Raw genomic sequence first — 14,836 nt, 5'->3', positions numbered from 1 at the left:
GAGCATCCGGACGGATATTGCTTTGCAATGATTTGCTAGCTAACAGCACATGAGATCGAGTTATGATCTCTAGATGTACTCATGCTCTCCTTATGTTTGGATATACTGATCTTGGATATCTATAGAAGATCCCCAGGTACTGAAAGGGAAATGTGCCTTTGGGCCATTTCTAAGTATTTTGGTGATTGAGTGCAAACACAAGTGCTTAAATGTGAATCCATGCCCATGAATGAACAAAGTGCAAATCACAAGTAAAGGTATGTTTCTAAGCCTTAGTACATTGGTTTTGTGTACTAATATATTTGTCTAAGTGTTAGAAACAGAGAGAAGAAGAAAAGGAGATTGTTGGCTGTGTACAGCCAACAGGCTGTTTCGGTCTGGGGCACCGGACTGTCCGGTGGTGCACCGGACAGTGTCCGGTGCGCCAGGCTGCCTCGACCTGAAGACGCCGCTCTCGGGAATTTGCCGACGGCGTACGGCTAAAATTCACCGGACTGTCCGGTGTGCACCGGACTGTCCGGTGTGCACCGGACTGTCCGGTGAGCCAACGGTCGGCCGAGCCAACGGTCGGCCGCGGAATCTGCGCGCGACACGTGGTCTGGCCAACGGTCGGAAGGAGGCACCGGACTGTCCGGTGTGCACCGGACTGTCCGGTGCGCCAGATCTGCAACGGTCGGCAACGGTCGGCTGCGCCTGTTAAGGAAAGAAATCGGGCACCGGACAGTGTCCGGTGTGCACCGGACTGTCCGGTGCGCCCGACGACAGAAGGCAAGGATGGCCTTCCAGATTTGTTCTCAACGGCTCCTAGCTGCCTTGGGGCTATAAAAGGGACCCCTAGGCGCATGGAGGAGAACACCAAGCATTCCTACAACATTCTTAAGCACCAAGACATCAATCTCACGCATTCGTTTCATTGTGATAGCATATAGAGCTCTTGTAGAGTTGTGAACTCTTTGAGTTATGTTGCGAGCTCTTGTTGCTGCTTGTGTGCGTGTTGTTGCTCTGATCTTTTGAAGTCTTGTGTGTGTTGCTAATTCCCACCCTTACTCTGTGTTTCTTTGTGAACTTCAATTGTAAGGGCGAGAGGCTCCAAGTTGTGGAGATTCCTCGCAAACGGGATTGAGAAAAAGCAAGCAAAACACCGTGGTATTCAAGTGGGTCTTTGGACCGCTTGAGAGGGGTTGATTGCAACCCTCGTCCGTAGGGACGCCACAACGTGGAGTAGGCAAGCGTTGGTCTTGGCCGAACCACGGGATAAACCACTGTGTCATCTCTGTGATTGATCTTTTGTGGTATTGTGTTTTGTTGAGACTTCTCTCTAGCCACTTGGCAATAATTGTGCTAACACTTAACAAGTCTTTGTGGCTATAAGTTTAAGTTTTACAGGATCACCTATTCACCCCCCCCTCTAGGTGCTCTCAATTGGTATCAGAGCCGTTCTCTTCAAGAAGGGACTAATCACCCGAAGAGATGGATCCTAAGGGAAAGGGGATGGTGGTCGACAACAACGAGAAGGAGTCTATCTTCAACGAGCCGAAGAATGACAAGTCTACCGACTTGGGCTCAAGTCACAAGCGCAAAGATGGGAAGAAGAAGAAGACAAGGCGCATCAAGGAGATCGTCTACTACGACAGCGACGAATCCTCTTCTTCCCAAAAGGACGACGACAACGACTATAGGAAGACGGTCAATTCGAACTTTTCATTTGATTATTCTCGTATTCCACATAGTTCGAATTCACATTTGCTTTCCATTCCTCTTGGCAAACCTCCACACTTTGATGGGGAGGACTACGGATTTTGGAGTCACAAAATGCGTAGTCATTTATTCTCTCTCCATCCAAGCATATGGGAGATTGTAGAGAATGGAATGAAATTTGATAGCTCGGATAGCCCTATGTTTATTAATGAACAAATTCATAAAAATGCACAAGCTACTACTGTGTTGCTAGCCTCTTTGTGCAGGGACGAGTACAATAAGGTGAGCGGCTTGGACAATGCCAAGCAGATATGGGACACCCTCAAGATTTCTCACGAGGGGAACGACATCACCATGCTCACTAAAATGGAGTTGGTGGAGGGCAAGCTTGGAAGGTTTGCAATGATAAGGGGCGAGGAGCCAACCCAAACATACAACCGGCTCAAGACCCTTATCAACAAAATAAGGAGTTATGGAAGCACGCGATGGACGGACCATGACGTCGTCCGACTATTACTAAGGTCCTTTACCATTCTTGATCCTTATTTGGTGAATAATATTCGTGAGAATCCCAGGTACACCAAAATGTCGCCCGAAGAAGTCCTAGGAAAATTCGTCAGCGGGCGAATGATGATTAAGGAAGCAAGGTACGTGGACGACGCCTTGAATGGACCGATCAACGAGCCGCAACCTCTTGCTCTCAAAGCAACAAGAAGCAAGGAGGCGCTACCTAGCAAGGTGGCACAAATTGAGGCGACCGGACTTAATGATGAAGAGATGGCTCTCATCATCAAACGCTTCAAGACGGTGCTAAAAGGTCACAAGGGGCAGCCAAGCAAGACCAAGACAAAGGGGAAGCGCTCATGCTTCAAGTGCGGTAAGATTGGTCATTTTATCGCTAACTGCCCCGATAACGATAGTGACCAGGAACAGGGGAACAAGAGGGAAAAGAAGAAGAATTACAAGAAGGCCAAGGGCGAGGCACATATCGGAAAGGAGTGGGATTCGGATTGCTCCTCCGACTCCGACAATGAAGGACTCGCCGCCACCGCCTTCAACAAGTCATCTCTCTTCCCCAACGAGCGTCACACTTGCCTCATGGCAAGGGAGAAGAAAGTAAGTACTCGAAACTCTACTTATGCTTCTTCTAGTGAGGATGAGTCTAGTGATGATGATGACATAGACTATTCATACTTATTTAAGGGCCTAGATAGAACCAAGGTAGATAAAATAAATGAATTGATTGATGCCTTGAATGATAAGAATAGGCTTTTAGAAAAGCAAGAGGATTTGTTGTATGAAGAACATGACAAATTTGTAGAAGCACAAAAATCACTTGCATTAGAGATTAAGAGAAATGAAATGCTTTCTTGTGAGTTGTCTACATGTCATGGTTCAATTGCTAGTTTAAAGAGCAAAAATGATGATTTAAATGCTAAACTAGAAAAATCTAGTAAATCAACATCTTGTGTAGAACATGTTGAGATTTGCACTAGGTGTAAAGATTTCGATGTTGATGCCTGTAGTAATCATTTAGTTTCAATTTCCAAACTAACTGAGGAATTGGCTAGTCTTAATGCCCAACTTAAGACTAGCAAGAATGAATTTGATAAACTAAAATTTGCAAGGGATGCCTACACGATCGGTAGACACCCCTCAATTAAGGATGGACTTGGCTTCAAGAGGGAAGCCAAGAACTTAACAAGCCATAAGGCTCCCATTCCCGCTAAGGAGAAAGGGAAGGCCCCTATGGATACTAGTGCTAAAAAGAATCATGCCTTTTTGTATCATGATAGGAGACAAACTAGAAATGCTTATAGGAGTTATAATGCTTACGATGATTTTTCTCATGCTATGTTTGCTTCTAGTTCTTCATATGTGCATGATAAAAATGTTGGTAGAAGGAATATTGTTCATAATATGCCTAGGAGAAATGTTGTTAATATTCCTAGAAAAGTTAATGAGCCTTCTACAATATATCATGCTTTGAATGCTTCCTTTGCAATTTGTAGAAAGGATAGAAAGGTGATTGCTAGGAAGTTAGGGGCAAAATGCAAGGGTGATAAAACTTGCATTTGGGTCCCTAAGACAATTGTGACTAACCTTGTAGGACCCAACAAGAGTTGGGTACCTAAGTCCCAAGCCTAAATTTGCCTTGCAGGTTTATGCATCCGGGGGTTCAAGCTGGATTATCGACAGCGGATGCACAAACCATATGACGGGGGAGAAGAAGATGTTCACCTCCTACGTCAAGAATAAGGATTCCCAAGATTCAATTATATTCGGTGATGGGAATCAAGGCAAGGTAAAAGGGCTAGCTTGTCAAGCAGGTAAACAGGTGGGAGGAGCGCATCACAGCAAGAATGTGATGACCACTTCAAGACCCTTGGAGCTGCTGCATATGGACCTCTTCGGACCCGTCGCCTATCTGAGCATAGGAGGGAGTAAGTATGGTCTAGTTACTGTTGATGACTTTTCCCGCTTCACTTGGGTGTTCTTTTTGCAGGATAAGTCTGAAACCCAAGGGACCCTCAAGCGCTTCCTAAGGAGAGCTCAAAATGAGTTTGAGCTCAAGGTGAAGAAGATAAGGAGCGACAACGGGTCCGAGTTCAAGAATCTTCAAGTGGAAGAATTCCTTGAGGAGGAAGGGATCAAGCACGAGTTCTCCGCTCCCTACACACCACAACAAAATGGTGTAGTAGAGAGGAAGAACAGGACGCTAATCGATATGGCGAGGACGATGCTTGGAGAATTCAAGACCCCCGAGTGTTTCTGGTCGGAAGCCGTGAACACGGCTTGCCACGCCATCAACAGGGTCTACCTACATCGCCTCCTCAAGAAGACATCGTATGAGCTACTAACCGGTAACAAACCCAATGTATCTTACTTTCGTGTATTTGGGAGCAAATGCTACATTCTAGTGAAGAAGGGTAGAAATTCTAAATTTGCTCCCAAAGCTGTAGAAGGGTTTTTGTTAGGTTATGACTCAAATACAAAGGCGTATAGAGTTTTCAACAAATCATCGGGTTTGGTTGAAGTCTCTAGCGACGTTGTATTTGATGAGACTAATGGCTCTCCAAGAGAGCAAGTTGTTGATTGTGATGATGTAGATGAAGAAGATGTTCCGACGGCCGCTATACGAACCATGGCGATTGGAGAAGTACGGCCACATGAACAAGATGAACGTGATCAACCTTCTTCAACAACGGTGCATCCCCCAACTCAAGACGATGAACAGGTTCATCAAAAGGAGGCGTGTGATCAAGGGGGAGCACAAGATGATCAAGTAATGGAGGAAGAAGCACAACCGGCACCTCCAACCCAAGTTCGAGCGGTGATTCAAAGGGATCATCCCATCGACCAAATTTTGGGTGACATTAGCAAGGGAGTAACTACTCGATCTCGATTAGTTAATTTTTGTGAGCATTACTCCTTTGTCTCTTCTATTGAGCCTTTCAGGGTAGAGGAGGCCTTGCTAGATCCGGATTGGGTATTGGCCATGCAGGAGGAACTCAACAACTTCAAGCGAAATGAAGTTTGGACACTGGTGCCTCGTCCCAAGCAAAATGTTGTGGGAACCAAGTGGGTGTTCCGCAACAAACAGGACGAGCACGGGGTGGTGACGAGGAACAAGGCTCGACTTGTGGCAAAAGGTTATGCCCAAGTCGCAGGTTTGGACTTTGAGGAGACATTTGCTCCTGTGGCTAGGCTAGAATCAATTCGTATCTTGCTAGCATATGCCGCTCACCATTCTTTCAGGTTGTTTCAAATGGATGTGAAGAGCGCTTTCCTCAACGGGCCAATCAAGGAGGAGGTGTACGTGGAGCAACCCCCTGGCTTCGAGGATGAACGGTACCCCGACCATGTGTGTAAGCTCTCTAAGGCGCTCTATGGACTTAAGCAAGCCCCAAGAGCATGGTATGAATGCCTTAGAGACTTTCTACTTGCTAATGCTTTCAAGGTTGGGAAAGCCGATCCAACTCTGTTCACTAAGACGTGTGATGGTGATTTGTTTGTGTGCCAAATTTATGTCGATGACATAATATTTGGTTCTACTAATCAAAAGTCTTGTGAAGAGTTTAGCAGGGTGATGACGCAGAAATTCGAGATGTCGATGATGGGCGAGTTGAACTACTTCCTTGGGTTCCAAGTGAAGCAACTCAAGGACGGGACCTTCATCTCTCAAACGAAGTACACGCAAGATCTGCTAAAGCGGTTTGGGATGAAGGACGCCAAGCCCGCAAAGACTCCGATGGGGACCGACGGACACACTGACCTCAACAAAGGAGGTAAGTCCGTTGATCAAAAGGCATACCGGTCAATGATAGGGTCATTACTTTACTTATGTGCTAGTAGACCGGATATTATGCTTAGCGTATGCATGTGTGCTAGATTTCAATCCGATCCTAAGGAGTGTCAATTAGTGGCGGTGAAGCGAATCCTTAGATATTTAGTTGCTACGCCCTGTTTCGGGATCTGGTATCCAAAGGGGTCTACCTTTGACTTAATCGGATATTCAGATTCCGACTATGCTGGATGTAAGGTCGATAGGAAGAGTACATCGGGGACGTGCCAATTCTTAGGAAGGTCCCTGGTGTCATGGAATTCTAAGAAACAAACCTCTGTTGCCCTATCCACCGCTGAGGCCGAGTATGTTGCCGCAGGACAGTGTTGCGCGCAACTACTTTGGATGAGGCAAACCCTCAGGGACCTTGGCTACAATCTGAGCAAAGTCCCACTCCTATGTGATAATGAGAGTGCTATCCGCATGGCAGAAAATCCTGTTGAGCACAGCCGCACAAAGCACATAGACATCCGGCATCACTTTTTGAGAGATCACCAGCAAAAGGGAGATATCGAAGTGTTTCATGTTAGCACCGAGAACCAGCTAGCCGATATCTTTACCAAGCCTCTAGATGAGAAGACCTTTTGCAGGCTGCGTAGTGAGCTAAATGTCTTAGATTCGCGGAACTTGGATTGATTTGTAGCATACATGTGTTTATGCCTTTGATCATATTCCTTATGCATTTTGTTGCTTAATAATGGTGCTCAAGTTGTACAAACACTCCCTGGACCTCACAAGTCCGTTGCAAAGTGATGCACATGTTTAGGGGGAGATGTGTTACAACTTGACCCTTTGAGACTAACCCTGTGCTTGAGTTTGATGCTTTAGTCTTAAAGAAGGATTGAAAGGGAAAAGGTGGACTTGGACCATGCAAGACTTCCACTGCACTCCGATGAAAAGAGTAACTTTTCCAAGTTCATCTTTAAACTCTTATTGCCTATTTTGCTCTTAATTGAAGAATTTGGTGAGGCAATGAGGTTAAAGGGCCAAGATTGATCCCGTTTTGGTGCTTGATGCCAAAGGGGGAGAAAATAAAGGCCAAAGTGATAAATGGATCAGCTACCACTTGAGAAATTTTGAAAATAGTAGATTAGAGCTTTTGGTTTGTCAAAACTCTTGCATTGTCTCTTTTGTCGAAAGTTGGCCTCTTGTGGGGAGAAGTTTTGACTATGGGAAATAGGGGGAGTTTTTGAAATCTTTGATCAATCTCTTTTGGAATGACTCTCTTTATGCTTCAACATGTGTGTTTGACTTAGAGATAGAGATTTGAGTTTGATTTGCAAAAACAAACCAAGTGGTGGCAAAGAATGATCCATATATGCCAAAATTGAATAAAACTCAAATTTATTCTATTTGAAGTGATTTTGCACTTGTTCTAGTTGCTTTATGTTGTGTTGGCATAAATCACCAAAAAGGGGGAGATTGAAAGGGAAATGTGCCTTTGGGCCATTTCTAAGTATTTTGGTGATTGAGTGCAAACACAAGTGCTTAAATGTGAATCCATGCCCATGAATGAACAAAGTGCAAATCACAAGTAAAGGTATGTTTCTAAGCCTTAGTACATTGGTTTTGTGTACTAATATATTTGTCTAAGTGTTAGAAACAGAGAGAAGAAGAAAAGGAGATTGTTGACTGTGTACAGCCAACAGGCTGTTTCGGTCTGGGGCACCGGACTGTCCGGTGGTGCACCGGACAGTGTCCGGTGCGCCAGGCTGCCTCGACCTGAAGACGCCGCTCTCGGGAATTTGCCGACGGCGTACGGCTAAAATTCACCGGACTGTCCGGTGAGCCAACGGTCGGCCGAGCCAACGGTCGGCCGCGGAATCTGCGCGCGACACGTGGTCTGGCCAACGGTCGGAAGGAGGCACCGGACTGTCCGGTGTGCACCGGACTGTCCGGTGCGCCAGATCTGCAACGGTCGGCAACGGTCGGCTGCGCCTGTTAAGGAAAGAAATCGGGCACCGGACAGTGTCCGGTGTGCACCGGACTGTCCGGTGCGCCCGACGACAGAAGGCAAGGATGGCCTTCCAGATTTGTTCTCAACGGCTCCTAGCTGCCTTGGGGCTATAAAAGGGACCCCTAGGCGCATGGAGGAGAACACCAAGCATTCCTACAACATTCTTAAGCACCAAGACATCGATCTCACGCATTCGTTTCATTGTGATAGCATATAGAGCTCTTGTAGAGTTGTGAACTCTTTGAGTTGTGTTGCGAGCTCTTGTTGCTGCTTGTGTGCGTGTTGTTGCTCTGATCTTTTGAAGTCTTGTGTGCGTTGCTAATTCCCACCCTTGCTCTGTGTTTCTTTGTGAACTTCAATTGTAAGGGCGAGAGGCTCCAAGTTGTGGAGATTCCTCGCAAACGGGATTGAGAAAAAGCAAGCAAAACACCGTGGTATTCAAGTGGGTCTTTGGACCGCTTGAGAGGGGTTGATTGCAACCCTCGTCCGTAGGGACGCCACAACGTGGAGTAGGCAAGCGTTGGTCTTGGCCGAACCACGGGATAAACCACTGTGTCATCTCTGTGATTGATCTTTTGTGGTATTGTGTTTTGTTGAGACTTCTCTCTAGCCACTTGGCAATAATTGTGCTAACACTTAACAAGTCTTTGTGGCTATAAGTTTAAGTTTTACAGGATCACCTATTCACCCCCCCCCTCTAGGTGCTCTCAGGTACAAGATCAATGACATACTTCTGGTAAGTTGGACCTACTGTTTGATAAATGTCAATCAACAGAGAATAATGGTCACTTACACTAATCATTCTGTAGCACACTTCGTGGGATTGTACAGAATGATATACTACATACTAGGGTATGTAGTGGTCATGATTTTATATCATTGACCTTATTATCTATGGAGATAATATTACTTTGTGTTGTTTAGATGAAAAACAAGTTAAGAACTAAGTCTATACCTTACTCCACATTTTAAGTGTGTTTGAGAGTAGGTATGGGAAGACTTAGTGTTTTGCAAAGATCAGAGGGAGTTTTCTCTTGATCGGAAGAACTTGTTTCTACATCATGTTGTACTCTTTTCTTTGCATGAGTTTTTCCCTGTTTGGGTTTCTCATTCAAAGTTTTTAATGAGGCAACATCAACACAAGGTCTATGTCGTATCATTTATTTTTCCCGTAGAGGTTTTCAAGGATGATACATTATGACATAGTTATTGTTGTATTTGAACTAGGATATGAGTTTATATCCCTAGAGTTCAAATGGATCAACAATAGAGTATGACTACTCTCCTTATTTTTCCCGTTGGGTTTTTAAGGAGACTCGGTTGATATGTTAATTTCTCAGATTTTCTGACTAGATTATCTTGAAGAAATATTAGCCTGAGTTATATGTCTCATCATTTATTTTCCCCACGGGGGTTTTTGAGATGATGACTATAGACATATTATTGTTCTTTGGGCTAGAGGTCCATGGAAGAACAATGGCATACCATGGTTCAATTGAACCACCGACAATTATCTATAAGGATAATTCAGCTTGTGTTGTTCAGATGGAAACAGGAAAATGGAAATATTAACATCTTGCAAACAAAGTCTTGTGATAATCTTGCTGATCTATTCACAAAATCTCTACCATACTCAACATTTTTAGAAATGTGTTGAGGTGATTGGTATGAGAAGACTCAAGTGTTTGCAAGATCAGGGGGAGTAATTCTCTGTGATATTCGACCTGTTTTATACCATCATATTACACTCTTTTCTTTGTATGAGTTTTGCCTTGTTAAGGTTTTCTCATCCAAAGTTTTTAACGAGGTAATATCAACTAAGCTATATGCTTCATCATTAACTTTTTCCCCACAGAGGTTTTTATGCACGATGATTACAAGCATATTTTTCTTTTGGAGTTCAATATGAGTTTTACTCATAATCCAAAAGACATTGTGTACTCCTTATTTTTCCCACAGGGTTTTTGAGGAGATGGTACATTGGAAGACGACTTGCAGATGATCAAATGGATTTGGGTTGATCAAGGGGGAGTGTTACGAAACATGAACATGTGATCAAACCCATCCGATGGGTTACTGCCGAAGGGTCGCACCCCTTGGGAAAGTACCCCTGCAATATGTATATAATCAATGTTCCACTGCAATAAAGACTTGCAACTGTCATTATCTGTGTCTCGTTACCACTGTACTTCAACAAAATACAACAGTTGGGTAGTAAATAATTGATTCGGCTGTCGTGGCACTACGGCCGGTCGCTTAGTAGTACTGTGGGCGGAACTCCATTCGTTTCGGTTTCAGTTTCAGTTTCGCTTTGCTTTGCTCAGCTCAGTCAAAGCGTCAACCTGCCTGCATTGGCCTGTGCTGCGGCTGCGGAGGGAGCTATAGCTGGGGCCTGGGGGTGGGGGGTTGGGTGCCGACTGCCGAGTGCGGACGACGGGATTGATAGAGCACGAGTTCGGTGCTCTTTTTCCTGCCAGTCCCTCCAGTGAGTACCTGCCTGCCATGCCAGCACAGCCCTGCAGCAGCCATACTCTACAGGTACTCGTACTACTCCGGCGCGCAGAATGACAGGATGGCAGCGGTACACCGCAACGCCGGCCTAGGTGGGTCCGTCCGTCCGTGGCATGGCAGCTGAACTGGGAAGCGAAGCGAGGCAGGCCGATCGAGTACTGCACAGCGCAGCGCAGGTGGTGGTGTTCCCGTCCCGTCGGCTACGCAGGAGTAGGTAGGTGGTTGTGGGCAAACCGCAAACGCCCAAACGGGACGCGTCACACGCGTGCGTCGTCCTCGCTTACGTCGTGCGTGGACAGATGAACGGCTGGCCGACTGGCTGCACCTGGATCGCCTCGCGCTCGCGAAGGGCCCGTTCGGTTCCTGGGATTAGCCACCCGAAACTATTTCTAGCCGGATTAGTTAGCTAATTTATATAACATTTGATTAGCTAAAATAATTCTGGGATGAATTTCGGGCCAAACGAATAGGTCCTAAGCCAAAACTGCAAGTACCACTCTTACATCCGCGTGCTTACAAGAACGTGTATATGGTATGAACTATTATTTTATACTAGACTGTACAATTTACTTATAGAGTGTAGAGTTTGGAATAGAAGATGTGATGATAGAGAGGTCGCTGAAGACAGTCTTAGCGTGCCGTCAAGCCACACCTATTTAGCCCCACAACTAAATGATTATAAAAATACCTTTGGAGAGTTTGAAGGTGAATCAATAGCGTGCAAATATTATAACTTCAGACGCCAAGTGATCCGGTAATGTCAAAAATTGTCCCATGCATGGACACCGTGTCGTTATTTATTGTGGTGATGCGACATACAACTTCGTATAAAATTACATTTAAGTTGTCCGCAATCGATCGTGTACAATAGGAGATTTGAAGTGTAGGTTACAATATTTGTAGAGCGGAGTTTTAAATAGAGGATGAGATGGGAATACAATAAGATAGCTGCTGGAGACTGCCTTTCATTCTTAAACTAGCTCCAACAAAGACTTCTAAAGGGTCCTGTACTCTAAGGGTGTGTTTGGTTTGGTTTTTGGCTTTGACTTTTACCCCCTAAAAGCAAAAGCCAAACCAAAGGACTGGATCCAGGAAACAGTTTTTTCGAAAAACCGACTTTCTCGCAGTGCAAAATTTAAAGCACCCATGGACATGCTTTTAGTGGCTTTTCGGGTGAACTATGAAAACACACATCGAAAAACTTTTAACGGTTTTTATTGGTTTTCATAAAATAGTTTTTAGCTTTTTAACAGCTCACAGCGCACAACAGCTTTTTCCACAGCTCACAGCCCACAACAGCTTTTTCCACAGCCACAGCTCAACCAAACGGTCCTCTAAATTTAAAGAACACTGCTGGATTCTCTATATATAGAGTTTCTCTAAACGGTCTTCTATCCATTTGAATATTTTAAACAACCGGTTTAGCAAAAAATAAAATATGTATAATACATCTGAGAGTATGACAAATACGTATGTATAAAATTAAAAATGTCTCTGTCGGTATCCTGAATCAGGGGTACCCCTTACTACAGTATGAAGACACGGTGCCCGCGTAGCTATCTCTAGTCGCGTGGTGAACAGCACCCGACCCCACCACGTGGACAGCTCTAGGGCCGCCACGTGGCCAGATAAGACGATATATTCCAGAATATCAACAGAGGGTCCGGACCCTCATGAGAAAGTACCGGACCCCTGTATGTACGGACTGGACCTCCGGGCAAGGTCCAGAACCTCCACGGGCGTGCCCGGACCCTTGGGACGAGTCCCGGACCCCCCTATGCAGGGTTCGGGCCACTCACAGCAAGGTCCCGAGATTCCGGGACAAATAATACCCAGGCCTTGACCAAGGCCGGGCGGGGTCCGGAGCCGACACGTGTCCGGACCATATCGAGTATGCCACTGCTCCCCGCTCAGGCGGAGACCCGTTGCTGCCACGTAGCCAGCTGCTCGTGACATAAGCCAACGGGCGGTGCCTGACGTAAGGCCTCTGGGCCGCGTGTCCTCCGCATTTATTACGGACGAAGCGCGCCGCCTGTCAAACTGGCAGGTGATGTGCCGCCTCAGCATTAAATGTGCCCTGTCTACTCCGCTGACAAGCGATGTGCCACCTCAGCATTAAATGAGCCCTGTCCACTCTGCTGACGGGCGGCGACCAGGTCATCCTGCAGGTGGCGTGCCCGTCCACTCCAGTGGCAGGCAGTACGCCCGTGCTGCAGCATACGTTGTGCTCATCATCACTCGTACGTTGCCAGGGAAGCTCCCGCTGCACGCCAATGCTGCGCAGACCGCAGATATCAGCGCGCAAGGAGATTGCACTGGCGACGAACATTAGTTGCTCCAAGTATTACATCCGTTATGTTCCTGGGCCCGCATGTCGGGGCTTAGCACCCTTGTGTGTGCCTCCCTTGAGCTATAAAAGGGGAGGCACACAACGTTACAACTCAAGGACACTTACACTCACTCACAAGTTCATACAAGCTCAATATATCATACAGTGGAGTAGGGTATTACGCTCCAGCGGCCCGAACCACTCTAAATCCTTGTGTGTTCTTGTGTTCTTCCCGTTTCTACCTAACAGGCAAAACGCTTAGACCCCTCCTCATCTTAGGATTTAGGGCGGGGGCATTCCGTCACCCGGCCGGAGAATTTCCTCTCCGACATTTGGCACGCCAGGTAGGGGGTAGGCTTTAGGTTTTTGCTTGTTTTCTTGCTCAGCATGATGGTGCAAATCGTGGAGCACCGCGCCGAGACTTCGGTGGATTTACTGGTGAAGGAGGAAGCTGCTTCTTCTACACCGCAGGTTCCCAACCGCCCAGTGCCGGGCACTGCTGCTGTGCACGCTGCACAACAGCATACAACTGCGCAGACATCCTAGACTCCATCGAGGGCTGCTCCGGGGGCGTTGTCTGCGGCCAAGGAGTTGCTGCGCCACCCCCAAGCTCCACGGCCTCACCAGGGGCCATGAAGCAGTGGCGTGATGACGTCGACCGACTGCTCGGCATGGCGCACTCCGGCTCGACCAGGTCTAGGCCACGGTCATCCCGGCGCCAACATGAGGCGACGACGTCTGTGCGCTCACCCTCGGTGAGGGGTGCACAGACCGGCGACCTCAGGGCAGAGCTCAACTGCAGGCGTGCGGGAGAGGATGCCCGGGTCTCTCTGGAGAGGGCGCGGGAGCGCCAACAAAACTTCGAGGGTCACGAAGACGCTTGAGTCTCTCTAGAGAGGGCGCGTGAGCGCCGGCTAAACATCGAGGATCGCAGCCTCGATCAAGACTTTGCTGTGGTAGCACCGCAAACCCCAATAGGCGCCCGGTTCCAGGCGGGTGTCCCTTTGGCCGGCGTGGGCTGTGCCGCACTCACGGATCATCTCCGCGCGGCGACCTTGCCATCCAAGTTCCGATCGCACCTGTCGAAAAAGTACGACGGTACGTCCAACCCGTCATAATTCTTGCAGGTGTACGTCACCGCCATTACGGCAGCAGGTGGAGACACCGCCGTAATGGCAACATATTTTCATGTTGCCTTGTCTGGGCCTGCCCGGACTTGGCTCATGAACCTTACCCCAGGATCAATATACTCTTGGAAAGAGCTCTGTGCGCGGTTCGCAGCGAACTTCGCCAGTGCTTATCAGCGGCATGGCATGGAGGCTCACCTCCATGCAGTGAGGCAGGAGCCCGAGGAAACTCTCAGGACCTTCATCTCCCGCTTCACCAGGGTATGAGGGACTATACCCCGTATCTCTGATGCTTCCATCATCACCGCCTTCTGCCAGGGGATGCGTGATGAAAAAATGCTGGAGAAGTTAGCCACACATGACGTGGAAACTGTCACCACACTCTTCACTATGGCAGACAAGTGCGCCAGGGCTGCCGAGGGCCGTGCATGGCACTCGGCACCACAGACCGGGGTTGCCCAAACGGGTGGCTCGAGTGCCATCACTCAGGACGGCAAAAAGAAGAAGAAGAAGAACCGCGGCTCTGAGAGGCCGCCGTCTGCTGCTTCGGTCGTCACAGCTGCGACTAGGGGCCGAAACGAGCGCAAGCGCCCACAGCCGCAGAGGGGTAACAGTGGCTCATGCCCTGTACACCCCAACAGTCGCCATAGCGCCGCGGAGTGTCGCGAGATCATCGAACTCGCGAAGCGCGTCAGCGAACGGCGCGAGCAGACCTCCAATGACGGCTCCCCTCCTCGTCGCCGGCCTGGCAAGGAAAGGGTCGACAACGGCGAGGTGGCCGCGGGAGAACCGGACCTCGGGTATCAGTCACCCGAGGTGGTCCTGAAGGACGTTTTCACCAGAGACTCCAACTCCGATGATGACAACTA

The sequence above is a fragment of the Zea mays genome, chromosome 4 (genome assembly GCF_902167145.1).
Source record: "Zea mays cultivar B73 chromosome 4, Zm-B73-REFERENCE-NAM-5.0, whole genome shotgun sequence".
Classification (NCBI taxonomy): domain Eukaryota; kingdom Viridiplantae; phylum Streptophyta; class Magnoliopsida; order Poales; family Poaceae; genus Zea; species Zea mays.
The sequence above is the reverse complement of the archived record's forward strand: the minus strand, read 5'-3'. Positions refer to the sequence as shown.